This window comes from Mirounga leonina, unplaced genomic scaffold (assembly GCF_011800145.1).
Source record: "Mirounga leonina isolate KUSES-001 unplaced genomic scaffold, KU_Mleo_1.0 Mir_171, whole genome shotgun sequence".
Taxonomy (NCBI): domain Eukaryota; kingdom Metazoa; phylum Chordata; class Mammalia; order Carnivora; family Phocidae; genus Mirounga; species Mirounga leonina.
This window is the reverse complement of record NW_023270436.1, coordinates 17,472,494-17,480,681: the sequence shown is the minus strand read 5'-3', so window position 1 is coordinate 17,480,681 and position 8,188 is coordinate 17,472,494. Positions and strand designations below refer to the sequence as shown.

At 47.7% G+C, this 8,188-nt stretch overlaps 1 protein-coding gene across 3 annotated transcripts in view; it reads left to right on the top strand.

The window, feature by feature from the left end:
* Window positions 1-3,326: 3,326 nt before the first annotated feature.
* Window positions 3,327-8,188, top strand: part of ACACB (acetyl-CoA carboxylase beta) — a 123,827-nt gene continuing 118,965 nt past the window's right edge. For 2 of the 3 annotated variants that reach the window (XM_035017198.1, XM_035017196.1), the window contains exons 1-2: window positions 3,327-3,428; window positions 4,840-4,935. The gene's annotated coding sequence lies outside the window, so the exon portion shown is untranslated. The remainder of the gene's footprint in view (window positions 3,429-4,839; window positions 4,936-8,188) is intronic. The other variant, XM_035017197.1, reaches the window with a different exon arrangement.

The window sequence follows — 8,188 nt, the reverse complement described above, 5'->3', positions numbered from 1 at the left end:
TGGGAGTTTGTTTTTTTTTTAGACTTTAGCATGTTGTTAGTATGCTCCCATCATTACAGAATACATTCTGTCCCTCTTAAAATGTACTCTTTGCTTTGGTTTGCACCTAGAATAAAAAGCCTTAGAGTTTGGGACTGGAGAAGCAAACTTTATGAGGCATATGTGTGTGGCTGTGGCTTTTCATCCTTGTCGATCCTTCGAGACCTACAAGGAAAAACAGGTGGGACGCTCTGGGCTACCTCGGAGAGTCCTGGCTTGTTGACTGGTGGCGAGCCAAGCTGAGAAAAGTCTGGAACTTGGGTGGCCTCTCTTCCTCCTTGGAGTCCTAACACACTTTGAATCTGGGTTTCACAACCTCAGGTCACCTTGTTGATGATCTTGGTTGGAATCTGTTTAAGTTTTTGAAGTATGTTTGGAAATGCAAATGTTGGTGAGTGGGGCAGACCTGGGTGGCTCAGTTGGTTAAGCGACTGCCTTCAGCTCGGGTCATGGTCCCAGGGTCCTGGGATCGAGTCCCGCATCGGGCTCCCTGCTCTGCGGGGAGCCTGCTTCTCCCTCTCCCACTCCCCCTGCTTGTGTTCCCTCTCTCGCTGTGTCTCTCTCTGTCAAATAAATAAATAAAATCTTAAAAAAAAAAAAAAAAGACCAAGAGATCAATACTTGGCATTCTTTGCTACTCAGTTGTGGATTCCCTGAGCCCGGTCCCTCCCAGCTAGTGGCATTTACAGTGGTGAGGGATCCAGAGGCTTTAAACAAGCCCTTAGTATGCCTTAAGCCTCACCACAGATGCTTACCTGGGTGAGGCAGGCAGGCCAGGTCCGAGGATCCAGAGGGTCCAGCCACGAGAGTCCTTGGCTTTCATGCAAGGTGGAAATCAAACGCAAGCCAGCGGGAAGTGAGCAGAGTTTATGGAAGACAACAGATACAGACACGGGAAGACTCGGAAAGGAACCGGAGCATGAGTCTCGTTTTTGCCTGGGGTCTGGGGTTTTTACTGACTGATTATGGTCTCGGGCACGTGTCATCCCAGGCAGCTAGGAACTGGTGAGAACAAGGACCGGGTCCAAGTGTCCATTCTAAGGCACTTATTCCCTAGAACCCTGGAACCAGTGGGTCTTGGAGTGAGGCTCTCTAGCGCCAGTGGTCTGGAATATGCATGTGATGGCTTTGTCCGATCCTTCCTGAGATACTCTCTTTTGTGCTGGAAGACTCCAAAGCTAACCATTAACTCCTTGTCCCTTGTGAGGGGGACATATATTAAGGCACATGTAGGGCAGGGGTGCAGGTCTAGCAAGAATAAAAGCAGGAAAAGACGTAAGGAAAGAAAAAGCCAGCTTTTTCTTTCATGGGGTCCCTTCGGTTTCCCAGTCTCATGGGGAAAATAAAAAAATATCAATGCCAGGCTCACTCCCAGAAAGTGATTGAATTGGTCCTCAGGGAGAAGCGGAGATATCAGTATTTTTACACAGTGTCCAGTTTATAGCAGGACCAGCAACCTCTTTCTAGAGGCCCTGTTTTCCTTACGCCATGTGGTGGCTTAATTTTTTTCTTTTTGGTGATAATGATACTTAGGACTTTCTGAATCTGAGATGTATTTGAAGAAATCTGTTTCTCTATGACTGTTGTTGTGTTTGGTGGGAAAAGTTTATGAACGTACTCACTGGTCTCAAGCCTATCATTCGGCTTCTAAAAAATACCTATGACCGTAAAAAGAGAGTGTCAAGGGATCGCGGAGCTACCAGAATGAGTTTGTGCGTGTGTGTGTGTGTGTGTGTGTGTGTAGGGGGAGCTGAGAGTGTTTGTAGTCTTTTGGAAAGTACGAGTTTCATTAGGAAGCCATTCGAAGCACCTGTTACGAGCAAGCCACTATGCCAGAAGCTTGGCGTATGTCGTTTTATTTCCTTTTTCCCAACCACGTGGTGAAATAGCTGCATGAGGAAACAGACTCAATCATTTGCCCAGAGCCACAGGTAAGGGAGTCAGGACTCGAACCCGCGTGAGCCTGGTTTCAAAGCCCAGTCGTCTTGCTACTACTTACACTCTGCCCAGATCATTGTTATCGATGTTCTCAGGGGGGATTTCTGAATGGAGTTTATACAGATTTCCTTAAGTCACGGATAGCTCTCCCAGGAAAAACAGGACACGTTTGTAGGTGAAAATGTGCCCCATTGAGAGGACTGTGCGAGCTACTCCTGAGGGACCGACGTTTGGATGAGTCACCGAAGCCCCAGCCTTGGGGCCGCGGATCAGGGAGGAGGCAAGGTTTGCGGGCCGCGCACAAGACCTCCGCTCCCATCAAACGGATGATTGCATCCTCCCCTCCCATAAAGCGTGCGTGGTGCTCTCCCCGCTTACAGCCGACAGAATGAAGGCCTCAAGAGCAGGCCCGAAGTGCGTTTCCTGCTTACAGGTCCAGCAGAGAAGATCCTGAGTCCAGGGTGCTGACTTTTCCTTTCTGGAAAACAAGCCCACGGAGGAAGTGGTTCTAGCTGCACCTGCCGCCATTTAAACCGCTTTGCTCGGTTCAGGCTCTTGCGGGGTTTTTCCACTTGCTCTTCAGCGAGGCACATCCTGGGTTGACTGAGATCGGGGCCACCGAGCTGCCGCCCCCCCTTTTGTCAGAGCACAGCGCCCTTTTGTGTGGCTTCTGCTCTCCCTGCTCTGGGTTGGACCCGGAGGTGACCTTAGTCCCACACGTGTCCCGCCCTCCCCGCGGCACAGAAGGCTGGCAGCACGGGCTGGGTGCCAGTGAGAACCAGCCGAACCAGCATGGAAGTGGACTAATTTGGGGTTGTTTGTGGGTTTTTTCCTCTCCCTAAGGCACAAGAAATAGGACACATTTTATTGAGCGGCATTTTCATTCAGAAGGTTTTACGAAATCTTTTCCGGGGCGGGGTGGCGGGGGTTGTGCGGAGAGAAGCCAGGTGATCCTTGGATGACAGTTGCATCAACCCTGGGGAGCTTTTCCCGGAGGGCTTGGTCTAGAAGCCATTTCTCAAATACCCAACAACCGCGTGCAATCAATTTTCTGCATGTCCTAGGAAGGCCAGAATGACCTGGTCCATATCGCAGATGACGACGTGGACTTTAGATGCCCCCTGGCTTAGATATCAAAGAATTGTGAAAGACAGCAAAGGTCTGGGGTTGAAAGGTGGCAAGCAGCGCTGTCCTGCCCTGCAGGGCCGCCCCAGGGGGCGGGGGGTGCGGGATCCTGTTCCAGGCTGCCTGGGCTGGGACTGCGCCAGTGCCTTGAAGGTTAAGTGCTCCAGGGATATTTTTAAACGGCAGGGATCAGTTAATCTAAAAGTGACGCTCACACTCCCTGGCCACGAGGAGCAGCTCGCCAGCTTAGAGTCGGGCCCTCCGCAAACAAGGAACCCGGAAAGCACAATTGAGACCCGGGAAAAGGAAAGGTGGAGGGACAGGTGGTAAGTGAGCTTACCCCTCCCTGGAGTCCCTGCCTGGAGAGCCGGCGTCCGTGTAGACAGGGGAGGGAGGGGGCTATCCTGCCCGGGGAGAGCAGCCCCTGCACAGAAGGGGGCAGGCGGGCCTTCCAGGGGAACGAGAATTCCTGTTCCGTTTGCGGGGAGCTGATCTGAGGGCTGGAAATGGAACCTAAATGAAGGAGAAGGGCCTCTCCTTGCTTCTATAAATGGTTATTTGCTGGGAATCTCTGTGCAGGCTCTTGTCATCGGTTCCACAAACCGAAACGGTAGGGTTAGGTTTTAGGTTTACTGAAAAGGCAGTTGTGTTAATTTTTTTTTTTTTTTTAAGATTTTATTTAAGAGAGAGAGCACAAGCAGGGGGAGAGGGAGAGGGAGAAGCAGGCTTCCCGCTGAGCAGGGAGCCGATGATGTGGGGCTCGATCCCAGGACCTGGAGATCATGACCTGAGCAAAAGGCAGACACTTAACTGACGGAGCCACCCAGGCGCCCCAAGTCTTCTGTCGTAAGGATAACTACTCTGTTTCTTAAAGATGTCCAATCTCTCAAACTGTTACGCACTTTTTTTTTTTTTTAAAGCAGACTCTAGGGGCACCTGGGTGGCTCAGTTGCTCGGCTGAGATCATGATCTGAGGATCGTGAGATCGAGCCCTGCGTTGGGCTCTGCACTCAGTGGGGAGTTGGCTTGAGATTCTCTCTCTTTCTCCCCCTCCCTGCTCGCTCGCTCTCTCTGTCGCAAATAAATAAATAAATCTTAAAAACAATAAATAAAAGCAGACTCTAAGAGTAAAGCATTTATAGTGGCCCTGTATCACTAGAAAGACATTTCATTTTTCTGAGGTGCACTACAAAGTAAAAGTCAAGTAGCATGGAGTAAAACAGGTCTCCTTGTACTATTCTTCTACCTGTCCCGCCCCCTCCTGCTGTGTACAGTTTGGTATAAGACTTCCTAGACCTTGGGGGCTCCTGGGTGGCTCAGTCAGTTAAGCATCTGACTCTTGGTTTCGGCTCAGGTCATGAATTCAGGGATGTGAGATGGAGGCCCAAGTCAGGCTCTGAGCTCGGTGTAGAGCCTGTTTGGAATTCTCCCTCTCTTGCTGCCCCTCCGCCCCCCACTCTCTATTTCTAAAAACAAAACAAACTTCCCAGACCTGGTTTCTCAAAGACCTATTCTGTGCCTTCACCTGGTACACAACTCTCTCTCACGATGATCGTTATTATTATTTATTATTTTAACATCAGTGGGCTTCCATGTAAGTTGGGTGACCGACCATCTACAGTGGTCCAGGACTGAGAACTGAGGGGGACCTCCTGGGAAGCCAGTCTTTCCATTTAAAAACTGCAAGGTAGAGACATTGTTTTATAAACTGTTGTTTTTTTTTTTCCTTCGAAACAGTGTCTTGGGATATATCTAGAAGATGTGATTTCTTCACTGACTTCTCTGAGTTTTAAATGGAAAGACTCCAGCCGATCCTCAGTCATGTGATTGGAGGTACAAACATCCTCAGTTTATGAATTTATTTGAGCAGCTCTAGGAAGGCATTTTATGTTTATGCAAAGGAGGTTTTTAAAACATTTTTTTAGAAAGATTTTATTTATTTATTTGGGAGAGAGAGAGCAGCAGAGGGGTGAAGGGCAGAGGGAGAAGCAGACTCTCCGCTGAGCAGGGAGCCCGATGTGGGGCTCGATCCCAGGACCCTGGGATCATGACCTGAGCTGAAGGCAGATGCTTAACTAACTGCGCCACCCAGGCACCCTAAGACATTTTTTTTATTTTGACTCAGTTGACAGACAATGTTACATTAGTTTCAGGTGTGTACCTAGTGGTTCAACTTCTCTGTATGTTATGCTGTGCTCACAAGCGTAGCCACCGTCTGTCACCATACATCGCTCTCGCAGTATCATTAACTCTATTCTCTAGGCTGTGCTTTTATTCCCAAGGCTTCTTCATTCCTTTACAGAGCCTTTCCCTTCTCCCATTTTGCCCATCCCCCCACCCCCTCCCTTCTGGAAACCATCAGCTTGTTTTCTGTATTTATTGATCCGATTCGTCTTTTTATTTATTCATTTTTTTTGGATTCCACTTATGAGTGAAATCATATGGTATTTGTCTTTCTCAGTCTTATTTCACTTAGCATGATACCCCCTGACTCCATCCATGTTGTTGCAAATGGCAAGATTTCATTCTTTTCTTTATGGCTGGGTAATATTCCACTGTATCTATCTATAGATATTTATTTACAAATATATATATATATATGTACACCACATCTTCGTTATCCATTTGTCTATTGATGGACACTTGGGCTGCTTCCTTATCTGGGCTATTGTAGATAATGCTGCAGTAAACATCGGGATGCATATATCTTTTCAAATTAGTGTTTTCGTTTTCCTTGGGTAAATACTTAGTAGTGCGATTACTGGATCATATGGTAATTCCATTTTTTAATTTTTTGAGGAACCTCCATCCTGTTTTCCAGAGCGGCTGCCCCAGTTTGCATTCCCACCAACAGGGCAGGAGGGTTCCCCTTTCTCCGCATCCTTGCCGACACCTGTTATTTCTTTTCTTTTTGATTTTAGCCATTCTGACAGGTGTGAGGTGGTATCTCATGGTGGTTTTCATTTGTATTTCCCTGATGATGAGCGATGTTGAGCATCTTTTCATGTGTCTGTTGGCCATCTGTATGTCTTATTTGGAAAAATGTCTGTTCAGGTCCTCTGCCCGTTTTTTAAATCAGATTTTTTTTTTTTTTGGTGTTAAGTTGTGTAAGTTCTTTATATATTTTGGATATTAACCCTTATCAGATTTATCATTTGCAAATATCTTCTCCCATTCAATAAGTTGCCTTTTTGTTTTTTTGATAGTTTCCTGTGCTGTACAAAAGGTTTTCATTTTGATGTGGTACCAACAGTTTATGCAAAGGAGTTTTTGGTTTTTTTGGTTTTGGTTTTGTTTTTTGCTTCTGCTCAGGTGCTATGTAAGCTCTGTTTTATCACCTTTATATATGAGACATAAATTAGAGTATTATATGAGATACTTGATCTTTAGGGGTCAATAGACATTTCAAGCTTTTCAAGTGGAGACTCCCTCAAAGTCTTATCCCTGTAGAAACTTTGTGATACCTTATTCTAAAGTTTCCTCTGAATTTTGACTCAAAGATCTTTAGAGGAGGGTGCATCTGTACCCTGAGAAGCCTGGAAGGATGGTCAGAAATCATGCATTTTACCTGAACACTTCATGCACGTTTCACATTCTATTCTAATAGGTCTCTTCGTTATAATAATAGTAAACTTACTACCATGAAGTAAGAGAATTCTCCAGGAAGATAGGATGGGTTTGTTTAGATTGTGTTAGACAATCCGGGCTGGGCGCAACAGGGAACCCGAGGTACTGATTACTACGTGATTGGCATGCAGCAGGTGTTGAATTACGCACAAGGACAATCCTAGGACGAGGTGTTATTTACTCCATTCCCCAAACCAGGAAGCCGAGGTTTGGAGAATTCACGTGACTGGCTCTGGGCCGTCACATGACAAATGGCAGTCTCCACTCAGGTCAGCCCCACACCAGAAGTGGGGCTCTCTGGACCTCTCCGGGCCACCAGCACAGCATACCTTAGCACCCTTCCCTGTGCTGGGACCCCGGAATACAGCCTCACTTTTCAGTTAGCCCGGGATTGGTACCACCACGGTTGGACCCACTAACACACCTTTCCAAATCAAATCAAATCAAATCATGGGTGAGAGTGATAAGAAAGGACAACCCTGCCCACACTCTCCCTTCTGTTTGGAAGTAAATGGGTCTCAGGCTCCAGTAGTAACTAGAATAATCAGTTGTTGGAAACGCCCCTCTGAGCAGATCTTCCTTCCACACTGTTAAAAGGAAGGCTGTGGTCTCTTATTTCCACATTCGCAACAAAGTGGGACTTAGGGGCCCTCCTGTTTGGAGGAATAACCCACGTAAGGTGAAGGGGCTCTGGTTCCAGTTTGGGAAACATTGGGCTGCCCATGGGGAGCCCAGACCCTTTCTGGCAGACTTCTCAGAGCCTTGAATATACTGACCTGTGATGGGACCCTCCAGAATGCAACTTTGGGATTTGGCAGCGATGGGGACCATCTTTCAGGGCTGGTGTCCGCCATCGGCACCTCCTGAGAAGCATGGAATAGTCTCATTTTGTACCTTCCTCAGTTCCGCTTCAGAATTGCAGGAGGCAGGATCCTGCCATGGATAAGTGTCTTAACAAGGCTTGAGCTTTTGTACAGGGCTACAAGGCAGCGTGTGTGCGCGTCTGTGTGTGTGTGTGTGTGTGTGTGTGTGTGTGTATACCGAGCCAGAGCCCAGCCTCCCAGGTTCTGGATGGATTGGAACAGGGACATCTGCCAGCAGACTATTGGACTAACTCACGCTTGGGGTGAGGTGGTGGTGGGTGTCGGGGAAGCACGAAGAAAACACACAGGCCCTGCAGCTGGTCGGTCACGTCCAGCTCTGCCGCTTCCTGATGTGACCTTGGGCAGCAGATTCCTCCCCTGCCTCATCTCTTCATTTGCCAAACGGGAGCACGAACTTCCTAGAGTTTTTGTGGACATGCAAAGGGATAGTAAGCATGAAGTGCATAGTTTAAGACCTGGTATACAGTAAGTGCTTAACACACATTAGCCTTTATTATCATTTAGCAGTTTCCTCAGTTTGTTCAAGGATTGCTGCGTGCCTCCCGCCGTGTCTGCACTCCCTTTACCAAAGAGCC